The 18,155-nt window shown below is 36.8% G+C and overlaps 1 pseudogene; it reads left to right on the top strand.

Moving 5' to 3' along the window:
• The first annotated feature begins 1,317 nt into the window (after nt 1–1,317).
• LOC143668196 (protein disulfide-isomerase TMX3 pseudogene) lies at nt 1,318–17,887 on the top strand (annotated as a pseudogene).
• Nucleotides 17,888–18,155: the final 268 nt, after the last annotated feature.

The following is an 18,155-nucleotide window of genomic DNA, read 5'->3' as shown; positions in this document are numbered from 1 at the left end:
ATCTGCTCATCCTGCCAGAATGTATTTTCTGATTTTGACACATGGGCCCCAAGAGAATCAGATCCAGTACTCTAGCACTGCATGTATGTATGGGATGACAGCCCAGTAAAAAATGTAAAATAAGAAAAATTAAAATAAATTACCGCCACCTAACAGAAATTTGAGTATATTCCTTTTCTTGCTCACCTGATTTTTTTCACATTTTTTTTTCCACTTTATTGTTTGTGGCAGACATGAGATGGTCCACTTTCCAAAGAATGAATTCTTGGATTTAGACAGTGAAAGAAAGAAATCTAGCTGTTACAACAGGGGTTAAAATGTGCAAATGCCTGCAGCAATTCACTCTCTTTGACTAGGTTGTCAAAACATTTAAATTGTGTCCCTGTCATTCCTCCCTTCTTCCTCTACCCCTTCCTGGGCAGGGGCTCCCAGTGCTAAATCTTTGTCAAAAGAGAAGACAGTCAGATTAGCAAACTGTAGCTTTCTAAAAGGATTTCCAGCCTTCTTTGTGTTGATTGTCATGCTTATTTCTTTCTGCCTTTTTTGCAGAAATCTTGCTGTTTCTTTTCAGTTTGATTTAATTGAAATGCTCATATTTTTAGCCAGTTAACAACTTAACAAAAGACATTGCATTTTGTTCTGAGTGTGCTTTTTAAAAAATCCAAATAACTTTACGCTGGAGATTTTCACTGTGTCTGGGCAATGAGGAAAATGAGCAGTTTGTGGAATCACTCTATGGTTGCTTCTACTGATAAACCAGAATATAGAATAATCTGTAGCAGATTATTCATTGAACATGTTGCTGAACATGTTGCTGAAATTCTGAAATGAGTATAAGGAAACAAAGAATAACACAAAGAACCCTGAGCTACAGACTTTACCTTAATATTATAAATAATGCAATATTATTAAAATAGAACATATTGTATAATAAATAATGTTATATTATACAAAAAATATAAAATATTAGAAAATATTTATACACATCTGCCAGGAACCAGGCTCTTTATCCCCCAAATAGTGCATTTAATCCTCAAACCTGAGGCATTTATTGAGAGCCTACACAGTGCTAAGTCTGGGAATACTGAAATGAAAGAAACAATCTTTGCCCTCTGAGAACTAGTGAGGAAAAAGACAAGTATTAACAATTGTTAAATGAGTTTAGATGGACTATGCATATTTATACAAGCATCAGAGGAAGGACATCCAACTATGATTTTGGAGAGTTAGCCAAATAAGGCTTTGTAAAAAAAAAAATAAAAGGTAGCTGGGGGTGTTGACCTAAATTTGAAGAATGAGAGTTAACCAGAAGACAGAATGCTGGGATGGGAGCAGGAGAATGATGGGTCATTTTTCCAGGTCAAGAAAGCAGCCTTACAAAATCAGAGTTATGAGAGAGCAATGCACATTTGGGCACCTGCAAGTGATTCTGTAGCATTGAAGCTTGGGGTAGGAAGATTAAGGGAGGAGGAAGGTAAGGTAAGGTTTTATATGCATGCTAAAAAGTTTTATGCATTAGGCAAAGGCAAATAACAGAAAGATTTTTAAACAGAGTAGCTAATCTAGAAATAACTATATGTAAACTGTATGTGATATTATGGTTTAATATATTTAATAACTATATTTTAATCTAGAAATTGCTGTAATAGTACCTATTTATTGAGTGTCTTTATTGAATGCCACTATGTGCAATTCACTTTATATAATTATTCATATTTAACTCTCATTACAATAGTCTGATTATGAATTTTTATCTTCATTTGACAGATATATCACTGAGACCCAAAAACTTTAAGTAACTTACCCAAGATCAGTCAGTAGCTAAAAACTGAGTTTAAGTCTCATAATGGTCTCACTTTACCTTTTTATCTCCCATAATATTTGTGGTTCTTAGGAGTAGATCCTTTTGGAGGCCCACTGACAGGGATTAACCTCACTGACACTTGCTTCCACAGGAAGCTAGGGATGGGGTTGCCATATGAACCTGTAATCCCATTGATAGGTATATACCTGGGGGAACTGAGAGTGGGGTCACTAATATACATTTGCATACTGGTATTATAGCAGCAATGATCGTGATTCACAATGGATGGAGGTGGCCTAAAGGTACAATGACTAAAGGATGGAAGGTGGAACTGTGGTGTATACATACAACAGAAAATCTTCGATTGAGTGGTTGCAAGAAAGAGTGAAGTTGTAAGGCATGCAACTAGGTGAATGAAACTTAAGGACAGCATGTTGAATGAAATGTCAGAAACAAAAAGACAAATATTATCATGTCTCACTCCTATGGACTAACTATACTATCTCAGAGTATTGAAGTCAAGAGCATGGGTTATTAGGTTAGGGCCTATTATAAAGGGTCCTAAATTATAAGCTGTTACAGCAGTCACAGATACAGGAGTTGTAACTGTTATTTCTAAATTCTGAGATACTGAACAATTTGTGTATAACCTGGTCATTCTCTGAAACTTCAAGTATTTATGTGACACCTGAGACTCAGAGTTAGAGCACTGAAGCTATGAAAGTTGGCATTACCCCATACAGCAACTGTTTAAAAAGTTGGAAAAGTAGTCAGACTTCGACTAGAGATATGAATGAACCTGATCTGAGTAGGACTAAGGTAAATCAAAATACAGGGTAAAGAGTAATACAGTCATATTCTAAAACTTCAAATTCTGTGTGAGACCATGGGAAGAGATGTTTATTTGGTGCAAAATTTGTATTTTGTGTAACACATTATCTAATTTATTTTTTATGGTCAGTTTACTCGAACACTATAAGTATATGGAATCTTGAATAGTGTGTAAGATGTTGGTTTGTCCAAGTTAGTGTGATGCCTCAATAAATCACAGAGAAATTTAAACAGAGATTTAAAAAGTATTTGCAAAGTCCCCTTGGGAGACTGGGGAGAAAGGAGGAAATATTCAGCTTCCACATCTGGGAAATTCTTGATATTCTTGCAAGTAGTGGAAACAACCAATTTAACAGGCTGAGCCCTCAATCTTGGGATTCAGGGAAACTTATTCTTACAAAGGAGAATCTAAATCTATTGATAATTATATATATTTTGATATTATATATAATTAAGAGAACCTCTTTTGTTGCTCAGATATGGCCTCTCTCTATATATAAGCAATCTTAGCAGGTGAACCCACTGCCCTCCCACCCATCCCTACATGGGACAGGTCTCCCAGGGGTGTAAATCTCCCTGGCAATATAGGATAGAACTCGTGGGATGAGTTGGGACCTGGCCTCATGAGTTTGAGAAAGCCTTCTTGACCAATAGTGGAAAGAGAGAACTGAGACAAAATAAAGATTCAGTGGCTGAGAGATTTCAAACAGAGTTGAGAGGTTATCCTGGAGGTATTCTTATGCATTATATAAATATTCCTTTTTAGTTTATTGTGTATTGGAGTGACTAGAGGGAAGTACCTGAAACTGTTGAGTTGTGTTCCAGTAACCTTGATTCTTGAAGATGACTGTATAATTATGTAGCTTTTACACTGTGACTGTGTAATTGTGAAAACCTTGTGTTTGATGCTCCTTTTATCCAGACCATGGACAGATGAATTTTTAAAAATGGATAAAAATAAATAAATAAAAGGGGAGAAAAAGCTTAAAATTTTGGGTAGATTAAAATACTAGTGGTCAATGACAGGGAGTGGTAAGGAATATTGAATGTATGAGTTTTGTCTTTTTTTTTAATCTTGTGTGATGCAAATGTTCTAAAAATGATCATGGTGATGAATACACAACTGCGTGATGATATTTTGAGTCATTAATTGCATACTGTGCATGGACTGTATGTGTGTAAAGATTTCTCTATTAAAAAAAAACTCACTGTCCTCGCCTGCCATGTTGGAGACCCAGGTTTGATTCCCAGTGCCTGCCCATGCAAAAAAAAAAAAATCTCACTGCCACTTTAACTTTTATGTAACTCTGTACAAGATTTTCCATCATCTGGAAAATGGGATAATAAAATCTGCCCAAAGATTAGTCATATGGATAAATGAGGTAATGCACATAAAGCAGTTAGCCCAATGACTAACCCATAATTTAATGCTAACTACTAGGAGCATCATGAAACAATAGGCTATGCTGAGCACGTTTTATACATACATTTAGTCTTCATAAGAACCAGACAAGGTAGGCATTATCATCTTCATTTTACAGTTAAAGAATCTGAAATTTAGAAAAAAATAAGTTACTTGCAGAAAGGCACATAATTGAGTGGCAAAGCTGGTTCTTCTCCAAAGCCCATACTATTTCTTATAACACAGAATGCCTCTAAGGCACTATAGAGGACAAATTAAAAGAAAGTAAAATAGGAGGTGGTGGATAGAATATTTAAAAAGGCTTTTGTAAAAATCTAAGAGAGAGCTTTCAAGAATTTAAGTTAAGTGGTTATGTGAAGGAAGAGATGTCAGATAAGAGAAGCTGAATGAATAGAACCAGATGACAGATTGGATATTGGGAATTAAGAGAGTGAGCTTAGGAGGACAGTCTGGGTTTCTGTTTGGGTCACTGGGTAGATGATAGGGTCATTCATTGAGATAAGGAGTAGAATGGAAGGATCAGAATTGGAAATAAGTCTTAGATCTTTTTTTATTGATTGAATGAACAAATAAATGATGATTTCTGTTTGGGATATGTTAAATTCATGGACTCTGCTACATCTAAAAAAATACCCAGAGGTCACTAGAAATATTGGTCTAAAACTTTGTAGAGAAGTCCATGCTAAAGAAAAAGAGAAGATACACAGTTTACTGAAATCATGGATATATAAATTCCATTGCTAAAGAGACAAAAATGAAAACAGAAGGGGGTTAATGATAGAAAATGAGAGTATATGGGAACTCTGCATTTTCTGTAGAAATTTTCTATAAACTTACAGCTTCTCGAATAAAAAATATATAAAGGGAGAAAACCAGGGAAAGAATAGTATTATCAATATCAAAGAACCTTTTTTCCATCAGCCTCAAGTCAGTATGTGGAAAAACTCGCACAAGAATAACATTCTGGTTTTATTTCTCCAATCCTTACTCTGCATAGGGTGAGGGTTTTCGAGTGTTTGTTTGATTTGAAGATTTTAAATTCTTTATTCTTAATGCAGTGTGTGATTACATTATCTTCCTCATCATAAAGCTGTGCATTATTCATCACAGTCAACATTTTTTTCTTTTCTTTGAAAAATGACATATATACAAAAAAGCAATAAATTTCAAAGCACATCACAACAATTAGTTATAAAACAGTTTCCAGAGTTTGATATGGGTCATAATTCCACAATTTGGGGTTTTTATTACTAGCTGTTCTAAGATACTGGAGACTAAAAGAAATATCAATATAATGATTCAGCAATCATCCTCATTCGTTAAACCTAACCTTCTCTGTACAACAATCAACTTTGATATTTCTCCCACTCTTTAGGGGTATTTGGGCTATGCCCATTCTAACTTTTTCATGTTGGAAGGGACCATCGATAATATGAGATGGGGAATGGAATTAGTTGATGTTCTGGAGAAGGTGGCCCTCCTGCATTTCAGGACGTTTCTGGTCCAGGGACCCATCTGAAGCTTGTGGGTCTCTAGAAAGTTACCCTAGTGAATGGAATATTTGTAGAATCTTGTATAATGAACTAGGTGTTCCTTAGGATTGATAGGAATGATTTTGGTTGGGGTTTGGCAAGTTACAATAGGTAGAAATGTCTAACTAAAGCTTGCATAAGAGTGCCCTCCAGAGTAGCCTAGCCTCTTGACTGCTTGAACTCTCTCAGCCACTGATATCCTATTAGTTGAACTTCTTTTCCCCCTTTAGTCAGGATGGAATTGTTCATTCCATGGTGCCAGGGCCAGACTCATCCCTGGATTAATCTCCCAGGCCACCAGGGAAACTTTCACTCCTGGATGTCATGTCGCATGTAGGGGGGAAGGAATGATTTCACTTGTAGAGTTGGGCTGAAAGAGAGGCCACATCTGGGCACAAAGAGGTCCTCCAGAGGTGACTCTTAGACATACCTATAGTAGGCTAAGCTTCTCTGCTCCATACATAAGCTTCACAAAAGCAACTCTCAAGACCAAGGTCTTGGCCTACTGATTTGGGTGTCCCTAATGTTTAAAACAGTATCAGGGGGTTCCCCAGTGGTAAAGTTTAATAGTTCCATATTTTTTCCCATCCCTCAAGGGACTTTACCAATACTTTTTTAATTATCTGCTTAACATACTCTGGGATGTATCCAGGAATTATATTAAGCTATTCAGGATTAAAGGCTCTCATTCTTATTCTGGGCTCCCTGTGTTTGGATTGATCTATCCAGACAGGTTGAGTTAGATTATGTGCTATAGAAAACATAAGTTCTAGACAAAATAAACCTTTCTTCCTTCAGTCTCAAAGAGTAGATAAGGTTCTAAAGTATAGGAAATGTCTTCCTTAGCCTTGTATTCTGAATTACCTTAATCCAGACCTGATAGGTTTCATTTTTATTTCAAAATACCAGTTTATGCATATATAAAACAGCTTCTCAAAATCCAGAAATAACGATTACTATTCCAGACTAATTGTGACTTCTTTAAGAGTTTATAATCTAGGCCCCTATATTCTTATAAGTATTTTCTAAATGAGACCATACAATATTTGCTCTTTTGTTTCTGGTTTATTTTACCTCACCAAATGTCCACAGGTTCATTCACAATTTTGCATCCCTCACAAATTCTTTCCTTTTGTAGCAGCACCATATTCAATCATATGTATGCACCATCATTCACAATCTACTTCTCAGTCCGTGCGTCCTTCTGTCACATCCATGCATTGGGCATCATGTATAATGTCCAAAGTCAACAGTCCATCAACACTCTCAATTTTAGATAATTTCACTGTTCCCAAGAAAAAGATAACCAATAAACACACCTTCACCAAGTAGAAAATCCAAACCTCTCCTTAACTTTTGTCCCTCCCCCTTTTATTTACCCTTGGTGCCACTGATGTTTTCTTGTTAAACATAGCCTATGGCATGCAATCACAGTTTTCCCCCTATTACCCTAAATTTATATACCTTTTGTATAAGATTCATAACTTTGCAGCAGTTCATGCAAGAATGTCTTTATATTTGTAGTGTTTATCAGTGGGACACATGGGTCTATACAACTCCTTTCGATCATGTTCACCTTAAATATTGTAATATTTCTTACAGACCCACTAATGAACCACCTACACTTCTATTTCCTTACATTTAAGTTCAACCTCATTAGCTAACTGTTCACCCATCTCCAGATTCCGTGTATCTCTAGGTTCCCTATATTCCGTATTATAAACCTCTGATTTTACATTTACCATGGTCATAAAAGTGGAATAATATAGTATCTATCCTTTTGTGTTGGGCTAATTTCACTCAGCATTATGTTCTCAAGGCTTACTCATTTTGTCAAGTGCTTCAGGACATATTTTGTCTTACTGCTGCATCATATTCCATTGTGTATATATATATATCACATTTTGTTAATTCACTCATCTGTTGATGGGCACTTGGATTGTTTCCATCTTCTGGTGATTGTGAATAATGCAGCTATGAACATCAGTGTGCAAATGTCTTTTTGTGTCACTTCTTTCAGCTCTTCTGGCTATATATTTTCTTCTTCTTTTTTTGCATGGACAGGCACTGGGAATTGAACCCAGGTTTCCAGCATGCAGTGCAGAACTCTGCCTGCTGAGCCACAGTGACCTGCCCACTACTATGAGTAGTGGTATTGCCAGTCATAGGGCAACTCGATGTTTAGTTTCCAAAGGAACTGCCAAAGTGTCTTCCATAGCAGCTGTAACAGTTTACATTCTCACCAGCAGTCATAAATGTCCCAATTTTTCCACATCCTCTCCAATATTTTTAGTTTCTGGAAAAAACAGCCATTCTTTTTTCTTTAAGGAAGATTTTGCCTTTAATTTTTTTTTATTAATTTAATTTTTTTAAAACATAACAACAAACATTTTTACCATATGATCATTCCATTCTACATATATAATCAGTAATTCACAATATCATCACATAGCTATATATTCATCATCATGATCATTTCATAGAACATTTGAATCAATTCAGAAAAAGAAATAAAAAGAAAACAGAAAAAAATTCATACATACCATACCCCTTACCCCTCCCTTTCATTGATAACTAGCATTTCAATCTACTACATTTATTTTAATATTTGTTCCCCTATTATTTATTTTTAATCTGTATGTTTTACTCATCTGTAGAAAAGGTAGATAAAAGGAGCATCAGACACAAGGTTTTCACAATCACACAGTCACATTGCAAAAGCTACATCATTATACATTCATCTTCAAGAAACATGGCTACTGGAACACAGCTCTACATTTTCAGGCAGTTCCCTCCAGCCTCTCCTTTACACCTTAACTAAAGAAATGATATCTATTTATTGTGTAAGAATAATCTCCAGGATAACCTCTCAACTCTGCTCATAATCTCTCAGCCATTGACACTTTATTCTGTCTTATTTCACTCTCCCCCCTTTTGATTGAGAAAGTTTCCTCAATCCCTTGATTCTGAGTCCCAGCTCATTCTAGGATTTCTATCCCACGTTGCCAGGAAGGTCCACACCCCTGGGAGCCATGTCCCACATAGAGAGGGGGAGGGCAGTGAATTTGCTTGTCATGTTGGCTTTGAGAGAGAAGCCACATCTGAGCAACAAAAGAGGTTCTCTTGGGGGTGACTCTTAGGCCTAACTTTAAGTAGGTTTAGCCTATCCTTTGTGGGGTTAAGTTTCATATGAACAAACCTCAAGTTTGGGGGGTTACTTTTGTCTGATGCTCCTTTTGTCTACCTTATCAACAGACAAGTAAAACATATGGATTAAAAATAAATAAATAATAAGGGGAACAAATGTCAAAATAAATTTAGTAGATTGAAATGCTGGTGATCAATGAAAGGGAGTATGGTATGTATGAATTTTTCTCTGTTTTCTTTTTATTGCTTTTTCTGAATTGATGCAGATGTTCTAAGAAATGATCATGATGATGAATGTATAACTATGTGATGATAGTGTGAGTTACTGATTATATAAGAAGAACAGAATGATCATATGATAAGAATGTTTGTGTTTGTGGTTATATATCATAAATGAAAAATAAATAAATTTAAGATATATATATATATGTCATTTAACACCACTCTAAAAAAAATAAGATTGGGGGCTCAGCTTATTGCTTTGGTTGTCCCCTATGCTTGTGAGAATATCAAGAATTCTCCACTTGGGGAAGTTGAATTTTCCCCTTTCTCACCATTCCCCCAAGGGGACTTAATAGCAGCCATTCTTATAGGTGTGAGGTGTTATCTCACTGTAGTCTTGATCTGCATTTCCCTTAAAGTGAATGAAAATGAGCCTCTCTTCATGTATTTTTTAGCCATCTGTATTTCTTATTCAGAAGAAAATGTCTATTCATATCTTTAGCCCATTTTATAGTTGGGTTTTTGTTCTTTTCTTGTTGAGTTGTATGATTTCTTTATGTATACAGGATAGCAAACCTTTATCTGATGTGTGATTTCCAAATATTTTCTCCCCTCAGTTGCCTGCCTCTTCACCTTTTTGACAAAGTCTTTTGAGGCACAAAAGCAGTATATTTTGAGAAGTTTCCATTTGCTTATTTTTTTCTTTTGTTACTTGAACTTTGAGTATAAAGTTTAGGAAGCTACCTCCTGTTACTAGGTCATAAAGATGTTCCCCTACATTTTCTCCTAGGAGCTTTATGGTACTGGTTCTTATATTTAGGTGTTTGATCTACTGTGAGTTAATTTTTATATAGGTGTAAGGTAAGAGTCCTCTTTCATTCTTTTAGCTGTTGATGTCCAGTTCTCCCATGCCCATTTATTGAAAAGACTGTTTTGTCCCAGTTCAGTGGATTTGGGGGCCTTGTTGAAGATCAGTTAACCACAAACTTAGCAGTATATTTCTGCACTCTTGATTTGATTCCATTGGTCAATACCTCTACCTTTGTACCAGACTATGTGGTTTTGACCGTGTGGCTTTATAATACGTTTTTAAAACAAAAAATATTAATCCTCCCACTTTCTTCTTGTTTTTTAGGATGCTTTTAGCTATTCAGGGTCTCTTTCCCTTCCAGATGAATTATATAATGCTTCAGGGAATGACCAGGTTATACACAAATTGCTCAGTATCTCAGAATTAGGGAACTAGGTTTTCCAAGTCTTCAAAGTAGGTTGTTGGAATTTTGATTGATACTGTCTTGAATCTGTAGATCAATTTGGGTAAGATTGACATCTTAACTACATTTAACCTTCCTATCCAAGAGCAAGAAATGTCTTTCTCCCTATTTGGATCTTGTTCAATTTCTTTTAGCAATGTTGTGCTGGTTTGAACCTGAGGTGGACCCCAGAAAAGCCATGTCCTTCAATCCTCAATCAGTATTGCTTGCTGGGAGCTTTTTGATGATTCCCATGGAGTTGTGACTCCACCCATTCCAGGTGGGTTTTCATTATTTACTGGAATCCTTCAAAAGAGGAAGCATTTTGGAGAGAGTCCCTTTTAGAGCCATGAGAGAGCCATAAGAACCACGAGAGCCCACATAGCCAGAGACTTTTGGAAATGGAGAAAGAAAATGTCCCTTCCTGAAACTAGAAGCTTGGATAAAAATCTAGCAGATGTCACCATATTCACCACATGCCTTTCCAGTTGAGTGAGAAACCCTGAACTTCATCAGTCATTCTTGAGTGAAGGTAACCTCTTGTTGGTGCCTTAATTTGGACATTTTTATAGGCTTGCTTTAATTGGGATATTTCCACTTAATAAATTTCCCCTTTTTAAAAGCCTTTCCGTTTCTGATACTCCAGCAGCTAGTAAAATAGAACAGTTGTTGGTACTGGAGAAATGGGTTTCTGTTGCAGTTTGCAAATACCAAAAATGTTGGAATGGCTTTTTAAATTGATAAGCAGAAGATTCTGGAAGAATTGTGTGGAGCCTGATAGAGAATGCCTAAAATGCTTTGAAGAGACTATTGGTAGAAATGTGGATTCTAAAGATATCTCTGATAAGGCTCTAAACAGAAATGAGGCATGTGTTATTGCAAACTGAAAGGAAGGTGACCCTTATTTTAAAGTTGCAGAAAATTTTCAAAACTGACTTCTGGCTTTAGATGAATGGCAGATTTTAAAAGCCATGAATATTGGGTATTTAGAAGAAGATGTTTCCAAATTAAATTAGGGAAGTGCAGAGTTGTTTCTCCTTGCAGCTTATAGTGAAATGCAACAGGAAAGTATAAACTGAGAACTGAATTCTTGGGTACAAAGAAACCAGAAATTTATGTTCTAGAAAATTTGGGCTTCCAAGAAGGGAGATCCCAGAGAATGATGCCCCACAAGAGGATTTAATCAAATGCAGAACCATTCATCAATTTTGAGAAAGTGAAGATTGGTGATGGAGTTATCTAAGAAGGATTTGTGGAAACTCCTGCTATCCGAGGAGCACAATACTTGCTTACAACAAAGAAAGCCAACCAGAGTACTGTGAGACCTGTATAAATGGAGCTGCTGCCAGTCTGGACAGAAAAGGGACAATGTGATGGTAAAATAATTTCAGAGGCAAAACTATGGAAGCTAAAGTCAAGAAAACTCAGGCCAGGAGAGCAGACCCACCCAAGTGCTTGGAGAGGGTGAGTTTGCCCCAAAGGCAGAGGACGGGCTTTCTACTTCATTGCAGTGGAAGGCTGGTGCCACCTCAGGCCTTGGATAGGGTGGAGCACATTCCTTGGGAATTGGGGAGAGCCTGGCTGCCACCACATGGAGGGGTTGACCATGTGCCCTGGAGATGGCAGAGAGCCCAGGTATGGCCCCAATGCTTGGAAAGGGTGGAGCTGAGAAAATGGCAATCTCCCCAATGTCCCCCAACATGCATTCAGAAAGAGGTGGGCTACTGTATAGGACCTTGGAAAGGGAGGGACTGCCACTTCCTAAAGTTCTGAAGATAAATGACTCTTAGATTTTAAAAATCTAATGGAAACCTATAGATGAGTCCCTGGATACATCCAGGTGGGTACCTGGACAAGATACATCCTGAAACCTAGAGAAGCCAGCCTCTCCAGAACATCAGCTAGTTGCATTTCCCTACCCCATATTATTGACAGCCCCTTCCAACATGAAAAGTTAGAATAGCCATAGGCCAAATACCTCTAAAGAGTGGGATAGAAAGGTCAAAGGTGGTAGTGGAATTATACAGAGAAGGCAGGGATTAACAAATGAAATATGATTACTGAATCATTAAACTGATATTTCTTTCAGTCTCCAGTATCTTAGAGCAGCTAGAGTGAAAACCTAAAATTGTGGAATTGTAACCTATACGAAACTCTGAAATCTGTTCTACAACTAATTACTGAGTTGTGCTTTGAAATTTATTGCTTTCTTGTATATATGTTATTTTTCACACAAAAAAGAGTCAATTGTGATGATAAAAAATATATATATTCCTTCTAACATCCTATATTCTGGAGCAGCCAGAAGGAAAAATTTGAGATGTTGGTATGGTAGCCCATAACAAACTCTGGGATCTGTCCTGTAGCTACTTATTAAAGAGTGCTTTTGAAAACTATTGCTTTTTTCTTTCTTTTCTTTGTATATATGTTATATTATACAATTCTAAAAAGTTCAAAAATAATCTAATGGAGTTTGCCTTTCAGGTTTTTGAGGCTACTTGGGTCTGGTGACCCCTGTGTTCCTTCCAATTTCTCCCTATGGAAATGGGAATATGTATTCTATGACTGTCCTTCCTTTGTATGTTGGCAGCAAATAACTTGTTCTGAGTTTTACAGGTCCAGAGCCAGAGGAGAATTTTGCCTTAGAATCGACCATGCCTGTAACAGACTTTGATGAAACTTTGTACTGGTTTTGACTTTGTATTACATTTGTGTTGTTACTGAAATGATTTAACGTTTTCTGATATTGTTATGAAATGAATGTATTTTGCACTTGGAAAGAACATGTTTTGGGGGGTTCAAAGGGTGTAATGTGCCAGTTTGAATATGTGGTGGACCCCAGAAAAGCCATGTGCTTTAATCCTTATTCAGTATTGCTGGCTGAGAGCTTTTTGACTCTTCCCATGGAGATGTGACCCACTCAACTGTGGGTGGTAACTTTTGATTAGATGGCTTCCATGTAGTTGTGATTCCACCTATTCCAGATGGGTCTTGATTAGTTTATTGGAAGCCTTTAAAAGAAGAAGCACTTTGGAGAGAGTCCCTTTTAGAGCCACGAAAGAGCGACAAGAACCACAAGAGCCCACGCAGCCAACAACCTTTGGAGATGAAGAAGAAAAATGCCTTTGGGGGAGCTTTGTAAAACAAGAAGCCTAGAGAGAAAGCTAGCAGACATGACTATGTTTGCCACATGCCATTTCTGTTGAGAGAGAAACTCTGAACTTCACTGGTCTTTCCTGAGTGAAGGTAACCTCTTGTTGGTGCTTTAATTTGGACATTTTTATAGACTTGCTTTAATGGTGACATTTTCATAGTCTCAGAACTGTAAACTTGCAACTTAATAAATTCCCCCCCTTTCAAAAGCTGTTCCACTTCTGATATATTGCATTCTGGCAGCTAACAAACTAGAACAAATGTTATGTAGTTTTCTGTGTTCCAGTCCTTTAGGTCTCTAGTTAAGTTCATTTGTAGATACTTGATTCTTTTATTTTTTTTAAATGCGGAGTCACTAGGAATGGACCTAGGTCTCCAGCATAGCAGGTGAGAACTCTGCCTGCTGAGCCACCGTAGACCAACTTGATTCTTTTAGTTGCCATTTTGAATGGATTTTTTTCCTTAATTGACTCCTCAGTTAGGTCATTGCTTATGTATAGAAACATTATTGATTTTTGCACATTAATTTTATATCCTGCCATCTTGCTAAATTTGTTTATTATCCAAAGTAACTTTCTTGTAGATTTCTCAGAATTTTCCAATATAGTATCTTGTCATCTGTAAATAATGGAAATTTTACTTCTTCCTCTTCAATTTGGATGTTCTTTATTTCTTTTTCCTGCCTGATTTCTCTAGCTAGAACTTCTAGTACAATGTTGAATAACAGCGGTGACAGAGGCATCCTTGTCTCATTCACAGTCTGAGGGGGAAAGCTTTCAGGTGCTCACCATTGAGTAATATGCTGGCTATGGGTTTTTCATATATGCTCATTATCATATTGAGGAAATTACCTTTCATTCCTACCTTTTGAAGTGTTTTCATAAGAAAAGGATGTTGAATTTTGTCAAATGCTTTGTTAGCATCAGTTGAGATGATCATGTGATTTTTCCCTTTGATTTATTAAAGTGCTATTAATTGATTTTCTTGTGTTGAACCATCCTTGAATTCCTGGTATAAACCCCACTTGTTTGTGATGTACAATTCTTTAAATATGTTGTTGGATTCAACTTACTAGTATTTTGTTGAGAATTTTTGCCTCCATGTTCATTAGGGAGATTGGCTTGTAGTTTTCATTTCCCATAGTATCTTTTGTACATGGTGAGTTTTTGAAAATGAAGTGAGCATGTAGACATCCCCTCTTTCACTATCAGCCTCTCTGCAGAGCACACAAAGTCCTTGTTCTCCAATATCTCAAGCTGTGTCCAAGTATGTAAGTTTAATTCTATAGCCAAATATTTTGTAGCCTATTGTAAGTGCCCATCAAAGCCACATTTTATAACTAGCTTTATCAGTACTGAACTTGGGTCTGTGTCTCTATCTATGTGTATGAAATAGGACACACAGAAACTCAGAAGAGGAATGGGATGCTACTTATGGACTCTCTAAAGCCCATAATCTGGGAAACCCCTACATTTAAACATCAGAAAGAAGAAAAGGAGTCCATAAAGGAGTCTGAGGTTGTAGTCAGAAATGTAAAAAGAATCCTTTTTGTAAACCATGGACCTCATGTAAACCATGGTTAATAGTACAATTATAATAAATTTTTCCAACAATTGTAACAAATGTATCACAGTAATGCAAGATGTTAATACTAGGAGGGAAGGGTGAAGAAGGTAGCTGTATATAGGAACTCTGTATTTTCTATAGAAATTTTCTGTAAACTTACAGCTTCTCTAATAAAAAATATATATATAGGATAGGCCCAGTAGATAAAGGTGACTGAAAGATGCACTGACTTAGAAGTAGATAGGTGAACGATGGTGTAAACATATGATCCAATATGATGCTTGCTCAAAAAGGAATGAAGTTGTGAGGCATGCCACATTGTGAATGAACCTGTGGGACATTTGGTGAGGCAAAATAAGCCAGAAACAAAGAGCAAATATTATATAATCTCATTTAGAAAATGCTTATAAGAAAACTGGGACCTAGATTGTAAGCTCTTATAGAAGTCACATTTAGTCTAAAGTGGTAATTACTATTTCTTGATTTTGAGGAGCTTTTTTATAGATGTATAACCTGGTATTTAGAAATAAGAAATTGAAGCCAATTGAGTCTGGATTAAAGTAATTCAGAATAAAGGGATTAGGAAGACCTTGCATGTATTTTAGAACTTGATCTACTTCTTGAGATCAAAGGAAGAAGGGTTTATTTTGTCCAGAACATAGGCTTTCTGTAGCATATAATCTAACCTGTCTGGATAGAACATTTAAACAATCCAAACACAGGGAGCCCAGAATAAGAATGAGAGCCTTTAATCCTGAATAGCTTAATGTAATGCCTGGATACATCCCAGAGTATGTTAAGTAGATAATCAAAAAGTATTGGCAATCTCTCTCCAGCCAACACAACAAGCAAACTCACCACCCTCCCCCTGTCTATGTGGGACATGACTCCCAGGGGTGCGGACCTTCCTGGCAACGTGGGACAGAAATCTTAGAATGAGCTGAGATTCAACATCAAGGGATTGAGAAAAACCCTACAATGAGCTGAGACTCAGCATCAAGGGATTGAGAAAACCTTCTCGACCAAAAGGGGGAAGAGTGAAATGAGACAAAGTGTCAATGACTGAGATATTCCAAACAGAGTTGAGAAGTTATCCTGGAGGTTATTTTTAAGCATTAAGTAGATATCACCTTGTTATTCAAGATGTAATGAAGAGGCTGGAGGGAACTGCCTGAAAACGTAGAGCTGTGTTCCAGTAGCCCTGTTCCTTGATGATGATTGAATAATGATATAGCTTTCACAATGTGACTGTGTGATTGTGAAAACCTTGTGTCTGATGCTCCTTTTATCTACCTTGCCAACATACGAGTAGAACATATGGAATAAAAATAAATAATAGGGGGAACAAATGTTAAAATAAATTTGTTTGAAATGTTAGTGATCAATGAAAGGGAGGGGTAAGAGGTATGGTGCATATAAATTTTTTTTCTGCTTTCATTTTATTTCTTTTTCTGAATAGATGCAAATGATCCAAGAAATGATTATGATGATGAACATGCAACTATGTGATGATATTGTGAATTACTGATTATATATGTAGAATGGAATGATCAAAATAGTAATGTTTGCATTTGTTTTGTGTTTTTTGGTAGGTAAAAAAAGTAAAAAATAAAAAGTATTGGCAAAGTCCCTAGAGGGATGGGAGAAAAATTATAAAATTGTTAAACTGTACCACCAGGGAAACCCCTGACACTGTGCCAAACATTAGGGACACCCAAATCAATAGTCCAAGCCCTTGATCTTGAGGCTTGCTCTTGTGAAGTTTATGTATGTAGTGGAGATGCTTAGCCTACCTATAGGTATGCCAAAAAGAGTCACCTCTGGAGGACCTGTTTTGTTGCTCAAATGCGGCCTCTCTTCCTCTAAGCCCAACTCTGCAAATGAAATCATTGCCCTACCCACTATATGGGACATTATGTCCAGGAATGAAAGTCTCCCCGGCAGCATGAGAAATGACCCCCAGAGATGAGCCTGGCTCTAGCACCATGGGATCAGCAATGCCATCCTGACCATAATGGGGAAAAGAAGTATAATAAAGAAGGTAACAGTGGCTGAGAGAGTTCAAACAGAATCAAGAGGCTACACTGGTGATCACTCTTAGTCATGCTCCAGTTAGATATTACTACCTATCATATCTTGCCAAACCCCAACCAAAATCATTCCTGCCAATCCTAAAGAATACCTAGGGCATTATATAAGATTCTACAAGTTTCCATGCACAAGGGTAACTCTCCAAAACCTATAAGCTCCACATGGGCCCCAGACCAGATATGCCCCAAAATGCATAGGGGCCAGCCCTTCCAGAACATCAACCAGTTCCATCCCCCTATCCCATATTATGGAAAGTCCCTTCCAACATGTAAATGTTAGAATGGACATAGCCCAAGTACCCGCACAGTGGGAGAAAGATCAAAGGTAATGGTGGAGCTATAAGAGAAGGTTGGGTTTAATGAATGAGTTTGAGTGCTAAATGACCATATTAATAGCTTGCTGATGCATGTGTTGACAGTCCCAAGTGTAGTTGTATTGAATACTTCAAACCAACAGTACTTTCTACTAGATAGAAAGGTTAAGAATGCTGAAAACATGGTCCAGTTTATTAATAACATTTTGGATGGCACAGTAGAAGCCCAGGGAGTTGACAGCATTTTGCAGAGATTAAAAAGAATAGTATTTGATGCTAAATCTACTATTGTGTTTATATTCAAGAGCTCACCATTCATGGGGTGTTTCTCTTTGGCCTGCCACTGGGTGTCAGCAGTATCATGTGCTATGGGATCTACACAGCTGATACAGGTGGAGGTTATATAGAAGAACAATACAAACGATCTGAAAGTGAAATTGAAAGTCAAGAAGTGATGGAGGAGAGCAAAGAACAACCAGAGCCAAGCAGTGCAGAATCTCTAATGCCTAAGTACAAGAACCCAAAAATGTATTGGGAAAGAAGAAATATTGAGACTTTAGTAGTATAAAGTAATTGATAGGATTTCAAATTATTAAAGAGTCTACTGAATTTAGACATTAAATCATGATCTTTTACAGAAGAGAACATGTTATTTGTATGTTGCTACCATCGACTGCATGGATGAAAATATTCCTTTCATAAATGGAGAGGATGTTTGGAGCAGAGAAATGAAATGTTTGTCCAAAACAAGCAAAGAAAACAAAATTGAACCTTAAACATGTTATTATAGTAATCAGTTATATTTGCATGTTTCTCTATC

The sequence above is a fragment of the Tamandua tetradactyla genome, chromosome 24 (assembly GCF_023851605.1).
Source record: "Tamandua tetradactyla isolate mTamTet1 chromosome 24, mTamTet1.pri, whole genome shotgun sequence".
Taxonomy (NCBI): Eukaryota; Metazoa; Chordata; class Mammalia; order Pilosa; family Myrmecophagidae; genus Tamandua; species Tamandua tetradactyla.
Note: the sequence above shows the minus strand (reverse complement) of the source record. Positions and strands in the feature narration are given on the sequence as shown.